The sequence below is a fragment of the Carlito syrichta genome, unplaced genomic scaffold (genome assembly GCF_000164805.1).
Source record: "Carlito syrichta isolate Samal-C Ts95f unplaced genomic scaffold, Tarsius_syrichta-2.0.1 Scaffold92673, whole genome shotgun sequence".
Lineage (NCBI taxonomy): Eukaryota > Metazoa > Chordata > Mammalia > Primates > Tarsiidae > Carlito > Carlito syrichta.
Genome location: NW_007036769.1, coordinates 43,996 through 52,061, shown reverse-complemented (window position 1 = coordinate 52,061; position 8,066 = coordinate 43,996).

Genomic DNA, 8,066 nt, shown 5'->3' with positions numbered 1-8,066 from the left:
TAGAATATTTCATCATCCCCAAAAGAAAGTATACCCATATACCTTTTAGCAACTAGCAGTCACTCCCTATATTCCCTCCCACCCCCATTCCTGGCAACCACTAATCTACTTTATGTCTCTGTGGATCTACCTATTCTGGATATTTCATATAAATGGAGTCACACAATATGTGACCTTTTGTGTCTGGCTTCTCTCACTCAATGTTTTCTTTTCTTTTCTTTTTTTTTTTTTGGAGTCTCACTCTGTTGCCCAGGCTGGAGTGCAGTGGCCTGCTCCACTGTAGCCTTGACCTGCTGGGCTTAGGCGATCCTTCCACCTCAGCCTTCCAAGTAGCTGGAACTTGTATGCTACCATTCCCTGGCTAATTTTTTGATTTATTGTAGAGACAAAATCTCACCAAGTTGCCCAGGCTGGTCTCAAACCCCCAGGGCTCAGGAAATCCTCTTGCCTCAGCCTCCCAAAGTGCTGGGATTACAGGCCGAGACACCATGCCTGGCCACTTAATGTTTACAAGGGTTTCCATGTCATGGCATGTTTTAGTATTTCATTCCTTTTTTCATGGCCAAATAATATTCCATTCCATGGATACTACATTTTGTTTATTCATTCATTAGCTGATAGATATTTGGTTTGTGTCTACTTTTTTTTTGCTATTATGAATAATGGGTTCCAATTTCTTCACATTCTTGTCAACATTTATAATTATCTGTAATTTTAATTTTAACTATCCTAGTGAGCATGGATAGTTTTAATTTTAACTATCCTAGTGAGCATGAAGTGCTGTATGATTGTGATTTTGGAACTGCAGCCAACCCATCCGGTTCAACTTTTACGTAACAAAGTTGTGAGTTGTTTTTCAGTTGCCACGAGCCCCCAGGTTGAAGGTCACATAATGAGCATACCCAAATGAACCAAAGGCTCCAGTTGAGGAGTGGAGAGAGAATTAAGCAGACACTGCATGGCAGGATCTGGGATCCAATCAGATCAAGCGCTAGCATCACCCCATGGCAGGATCCAGTGAGATCACACCTCATTACCTTATGCTTATAAAACCTGACACAACCCTGAAACCAACAATATAAAATTAATATCAGGCCAGGGGATAAAAGCTATAGAACAGATCCAAGTCATGAAAAACTGCAGCTATGGTAAGACTTTAACAAATTGGTTGTTTCTTAGTTTGCTTTCACTCATAGAATGCAATTGATTATCTTCACGTCCTGACCCCTGGGGAGGGGGAAAGCTGCCCCACAAAAACATATACATGATAAACATATTTTTCCTTAAAGAGTGGGCCTTAGACAACATAGCTCTCCTTGAGGATAAAAGTGGAGGCTGAAGGAAAAAAAGTGGCTCAAATCTCCAGGGACCTCATCTCCTCTATACCTTTCTCCTAAACTACTTCTATAATGACTCACTACCCAGAGACTAGCCACTGATGGTCACGAGACTTGCTTTATACTGGGACCCAGAACACAAAACAGGAAACTGTCTCCACTGGTCCTGCGACACCATCTCTCAAAAATTGGCTCTGTGACATGAAGCCAGTTTCAACACCCCATGGCATCATCAACTAATCACCAGTCCCTATCCCCTGCCTCCCAAATTCCCTTTAAAAACCCTGGCCTCTGAATTCTCAGGGAGGCAGATTTGAGAAATATCTCCCTTCCTCCTTGCTCAGCTGCTTTGTGATGTTAAACTCTTTCTCCACTGTAATGGTTGCATCAGTCATGGTTTTTCTGGGCAGCAGGCCCAAGAACCTGGTCAGGCTGTTATAGCACTCAGCTCAGGGAGACATTGCTTTGAAAATCCCCTTGCTTTCCTCCTTGGCTGTGGTCATTGAGTTGATACCTGCCAAGAGACCAAACCCACTCATTGTATGAGTAACAGTTTTGATTTGCATCTCTAACAACTAATCATGTTAAGCATCTTTTCATGTGCCATTTGTATATCTTCTTTGGATAATAATTATTCAAATCTTTGATACTTTTTTTTTAATAGATGAGGTCTCATTCTGTTGTCCAGGCTGGAGTGCAGTGGCACAAGCTGAGCTCACTGCTGCCTTGAACTCATAGTCTCAAGTGGTCCCTCCCACCTCAGCCCCCGAGCAGCTGGGACTACAGGCATGCACCACCTGGATAATTTTTAAAAATATTTTTTGGGGGGTAGAGACTATGTCTCTTTATGTATGTTGCCCAAGGTTCTCTTTAACTCCTGGCCTCAAGCAGTTCTCCTGCCTCAGCCACTCAAGTAGCTGTGATTACGAGTATGAGTCACTGCACTGGTATTAGCACATTTTCTTCTGCAGGAGATTTTTATGGAGCAGTTTTATATCTACAGAAAAACTGAGAAAACAGTACAGAAAGTTCCCGTATTGCCCTATTATTATTAGTTATACATATGTACATATATTTACATTGCATTGTATCTTAGTATGGCACATTTGTTACAATTAAGAACTAATGTTGATGCATCATTAGTAACTAGAGTCCATAGTTGATTCAGATTTCCTTAGTTTTATCTGGTTTTTTTTTCTATTTTAGAATCCCACTCAGGATATCATATTACATTTACTTGTCATGTCTCCTTTGGCTCCTCTTGACTGTGATAGTTTCTTAGACTTCCCTTGTTTCTGATGACCTTGGCGGTTTTGAGGAGTAATGGCCGGGTGTTTTGAAGGATGACCCTGTATTTGAATTTGTCTGACTTTTTTCTTATGATTACAATGGGGTTATGAGTTTTTGGGAGGAATACCACCAAGATAAAGTACCATTTTTATCCCATCATATCAATGGCATATACAACCAACATGATTCATCACTGTTCATATTGACCTCGATCACTTGACTGAAGTAACTTGTCAGGTTTCCCCAGAGGAAAGTTATCCTGCTCCCCCTTTCTTTCCTCCCAACGCCACGATTCCATACTATACTTTTTAGAAGGAAGTCGCTATGTATAGCCCATCCTTAAGGAGTGGGGGATTTGTCTTCCCCCTTTTTGAGGGCTGAGTAGCTGCATGCTATTTAGAATTCTACAAGGGAGATCTGTCTCTTCCCTATTTATTTATTTGTTTATTTATTCATGAGTATAAACTCATGAATATTTGTTTTATACCTTGGATTATAATCCAATACTACTTAATTTTATTATTCAGGTTATTCCAGATTTGACTATTGAGCGCTCTTCTGGTTGATTCCTGTATCACTCTCTCATACCCTCATCAATGTAGGTTTTTATCTTATAGCATTTCCTTACTTTCTGGTGCTACAAGATGTTTTGGTCTCAGGAAGTTAATTTCCTGCTCCAGTTCCAGAATCAGTCATTTCTCTCTCCAAGGAGTCCTGGTTTATTTGAGAATGCTTTTGGAAACCAAGATCTGGTTTCCAAGTGTGCTCCTTGCTACTGGGAGTTGTTGCTTGCAAGTCCTCTGAGTTGATAAAGGGAGTAAATATATGTGTGCATGCTAACTGATATCTACAAATCTATAAATATCTCTACATGTAACCTTCTGTGAATACATTAAGTTAAACTACTGATGTTTCCAACTGGCTCATTATCACAGGGATCATCCTAGCTGCCTTCCCTTGCCTATCTGTAAATTACCAGTTTAATAGTGAAAAACCTGGCTTCCACCATCCACCATCAATTTACTTATTTAATTCCAGTATACATGTATGCCAACATCAGAATTGTTAACCTGTTGCCTGTTAAGGCTCAGAAAATAACACCCCACAGCATGGTGCTTTGGTGAGTTATCTGAGTTAGCTAAGACTTTAAAAAGGGATGTTTCACACAAAATCCGAGATTTCTGTTTTTTCCTGAAAAATCAGAAGCTCTTGCCTCACAAGGCCCACATCCCTACACATCACAAGTCTCTTGCGGTCCCCATTTCAACTGGCAGCAGGAGGAGACCTGTGGACCCAGTGCCCAGACAAATTGGCAGAAGTCATCAGAAATTCACATAAACAACCATGGAAGTTCTGGAATGATTCTAAGTGCATATGGCAGATGAGGCAACATTTATTCAGGAAAATCTACTAAAACTTGAGAACTACAAAAGCCGGTGGTGCTTAAAATAAGACACATATCCTCCTTGCGTATCCCGCTCAGCTCAGTAGGCCAGAGCTCTACTCCAGACTGGCTCGTGGAAGGTCACGGGGCTCCCTCACCCCAACTCCCAGTCTGGAGACTATCTTCCTAGGAGAGACAGGATGTCAGATTTTCTCATCTTATTGTGCCCCCAGCTACCTTCCCTGGGGCTAAGTCCCAGGAGGGTGGCTAAGAGGCAAGGGCTCCCTTTTTTGACCCAGCCCCTACTCGAGGGATGGAAGCTCTATCTTGGGCATGGTGTCAGTGGGAATACTAGGGCCCAGCCGCTCTTTCCTGGGCTCGTGGGGTGGGGTTCCATGCTAAAAGAGACCAGCAGAGGACACTGAGGCTGCTGTTCACATTCAGTAAGCACTCAACTTCTACCTTGCCAGGTGCCCCTGGGAGAGATGTACACTATTGTCCCCAGCCCCCGCACTATAGTTCTGGCTGAGATTTTGCCTGAGAACAAAGCAGACATAAAACAAAGCTGAGAATCCCTCCCCAAAGGAACTGACTTCATCTGCAACAGAGTTTGGAGAAGTTCAAGCCTATGAGCACTGCCGAAAACAGTGGAGGCTGCACTGAGAGGGACAGTCATTAAAGGTGTAGGCCAAACTGGAGGTTGGTTCAGGGAAAAATGGAAAAAAAGACAGATGAAAAGAACCTTCTTGGGTCAGAACAAATCTGAAACACCCTCAGGAACCTTCCCTACAAAGGATCATGAAAGAGATGAGATCTTTCAGGTTGTAGATTAATCTGTGCCCCCAGGGGATTATGGAAGACAACAGAACAATTAGCCTCAATTAGTGGAGCACAACAGTTGAGTTGTCAGACAAAATACACTCAAAACCCTGCAAAAGCCACTGTCATCCCAGAGTAACTATGGGCATACCACAAGCATTGTCCCCTAAAAGCAATATCAGACTCCACCATGGGCAGCTGTGATTATGTATGCATATGTGTTAGACTCCAGTGAAATAATATAGCCAGTCACCAAAGAAGTAAATAAGCAAATAACAATAACAAGATCCAGGGTTGGAGTGAGGTGGGGGATCAGTACCCAGAGTTTCCATAATATATTTTCCAAAATGTCCATTTCCCAACAATTACAATACATGAAAAAAACAATTATAATACATGAAACAAACAAACCAAAAACCAAAAACAAAGTATGACCTGTATACAAAGAAGAAAGCAGGCAACAAGAGAAACTACCCAGAAGAACAATCATATGTCAGATTCACCAGACAAACCTTTCAAAGTAACCATGATCAATATACTCAAAGAGGAAACAGTGATTACATAAGTAAAGGATAACTATGTTATATCAAATAACTATGTTATATCAAATAAACTATGTTTATTGATAACTATGTTATATCAAATAAAGAATTTCAACAAAGAGGTAGAAATTAGAAAAAAGAGCCAAATAGATATTCTTAAGTTGAAAAGTATACTAAGTAAAATGGAAAATTCACTAGAAGGGCATAAAAGTAAATGTGACCCGGCAAAAGAAAGAATTAGCAAACTTGAAGATAGACTGATGGATATTATGCAATCTGAAGAACAGCGCACAAAAAAATTAAAGAATAATATAGGGTCACAGAGAAATGTGGGGCACCAGCAAGTGCATCAACAGATGCACAATAGGAGAACTAGAGAGGAGTGAAAGGAGCAAAAAAAATATTCAAACGAAGATGGCTCAAAACTTCCCAAATTTATTGGAAGACATTAATCTACACATCCAGGAAACTCAATGAAACCCAAGTAAGATAAACTTGAAGAGATACGAAAAGAAAAGCCTTCTGGAGTCAGAACAAATCTGAAAAACCTTTCTCAGGAACTGTCCCTTCAAAGGATCCTAAACTTGATTGGATTGTGTTATATAAACAAAATCATGGCTTAAATAATATTGGAACATTGAGCCAAAGACTAGGAAAAAAAATCTTAAAAGTAGCAAAAAAGAAAAAAAAGAAAGAAACAAACAAGACTCACCATTTACAAGGAAACCCCATTAAGACAACTGACAATTCATCAGAAATAGTGGAGGCCAGAGGCAGGAGGATAACATACCAAAGTACTCAAAAACAACAACAACACCTGTCACACAAGAATGTCACACTGAAAAGAAATAGAAGGGCAAAATGTATAAATCATGAGGCAACAATATATTGTCTCCAAGAGACTCACAATAAGAGGATGGGAAACAAAATTTCAGGTGAACAGAACACAAAAGAAAGCAGGAGTCATGCTCTTAATATCAGACAAACTACCCTTTAAGCTATCAAAAATTTAAAAAGATACTGAAGGTCACTACAAAATGATAAAAGGTTCAATCCATCAACCAGAAATATCCATCTTAAACATATATGCACCCAACTCAGGAGCACCAACTTTTATAAAGCAGCTTCCAGGTAAACTAAAAAAGATATCGACTCTAACACTATCATAACTGGGGACTTAAACACCCCACAACTGTCAAAAGATGGAAACTACCTAAATATCCATTGGTGCATTAAAATATGGCATAACCATACAATTATTATTATCTGACCATAAAAAGGAGTGAAGTACTGACACATACTACAACATGGATGAAACTTGAAAACATTACACTAAGTGAAAGAAGCCAGTGATAGAAGACCACACAATGTGTGAGTCCATTTATAATAAGACCTTCAAAATAGCAAATATGTAGACACAGAAAGAGATCAGTGGTTGCTGAAATCTAGAATAGACGTGCGTGTATCTGTGGGTGTGCGAGAAGAGGGAGGTGATAGCTAACGAGCAGTTTCTTTTGGAGTTGATGGAAACAATCTACAAAATTATCTAGAAGGAATACTGACAGCAGTGATGGTTGCACAACTCTATGTATACAGTAAAAATCACTGAGTTGTAAGTGTGTGGATTATATGGTATGTGAGTAACAGCTCAATAAAGGTGTTATTAAAAACAACAACAGACCAGCCTGGTCAACAGCAGTTGGAGGTTAAAGTGAACTATAATCACACCACTGCAACCCAGCCTGGGTGACACAGCAAGACCCTTCTCTAAAAAAATAAATAAGCCTGGGCACAATGACACAAGCCTGTAATCCCAGCACTTTGGAAGGCCAAGGTGAGAGGATTGCCTGAGCCCACGGGTTTGAGAATGGCCTGGGCAACTTGGCGAGACCTCATCTCTACAATGAAATTAAAAAATTAGCTGGGTGTAGTAGTGCACACCTGTAGTTCTGGCTACTTGGAAGGCTGAGGCAGAAGGATCACCAGAGCCCAGCAGGTTGACACTGGGGTGGCTGTGAGCATGCCACTGCACTCCAGCCTGGGCAACAGAGTGAGACTCCAACTCAAAAAAAAAAATACATAAATAAATACAAACAACAACAGTCAGAAATCAGCGAGAGGTACACAGTATCTGCCCTAAGGCACGGTCTGTGCTCTCTAGTGTGCCACAGTCCCCAACACTCCCTGTTACTCTCCAATACTGAAGCTAAGGGTCAGATCCATTTCACATAGTACTTACAGCTTTGTTCCTCACCCTGCTCCTTCCCCTCACCTTACACCTGTCCTGCTCCAGAGGTAGTTCATTTTGTAGCCCCCATGTAAAGACAGTCAGTGGGTGCAGAAAAGTCAGAAATGGAACTGCAGGGATTGACAACCAACATAACCTCATAAGGGACGTGACACGTGTTTGATTTCCGACTACAGCATCTACTTACTGCACAGCAGCGGGCAAGGTGCCCAGGCTGTTTCTGGAAGGAGACTCTAGGACTGGGTCACTGCAAAGGTGAATCCCGATGTTAGCCTTCCCTGGTGTTAGGAAGTTGTTTCCCTTGCTTTTGCCAGCCTGCATGGTCTCACTTAGCACTGAATCCACCCAGACCTCTCTTGACTCTAGGAACGAGAGTATCCTTTGATGAAGGAATGACTTCAACACTCCCTGACATGTGACAGCCACCTTTTTTTTTTTTTTTTTTT